Source organism: Penaeus monodon, chromosome 32, assembly GCF_015228065.2.
Source record: "Penaeus monodon isolate SGIC_2016 chromosome 32, NSTDA_Pmon_1, whole genome shotgun sequence".
Taxonomy (NCBI): Eukaryota; Metazoa; Arthropoda; class Malacostraca; order Decapoda; family Penaeidae; genus Penaeus; species Penaeus monodon.
The window spans coordinates 30,634,457-30,634,698 of record NC_051417.1 but is presented as its reverse complement, the minus strand read 5'-3'; positions in this window follow the sequence as shown (position 1 = coordinate 30,634,698).

Below are 242 nucleotides of genomic sequence, written 5' to 3'. Positions count from 1 at the left end.
AGCCCCTTCTACCTCCTAAATAGCTGTTCATGAAATTAGAAAATGCACGTCGTTAGATCCATTAGACTGAAGACAGTGGTCATGAATCCTTAATGGCCACCCTTGTTTCCGCCGCGACTTTAACCCTCTCTGTGACATTAATATTTTCTTTGTGTGGATTTGGTTTGATTTTCTTTAGTGTGCCTTTAAATGGTAAAACTTCTCCCGCGATATTTATAATTTTTAGATTGATTAAAAACGTT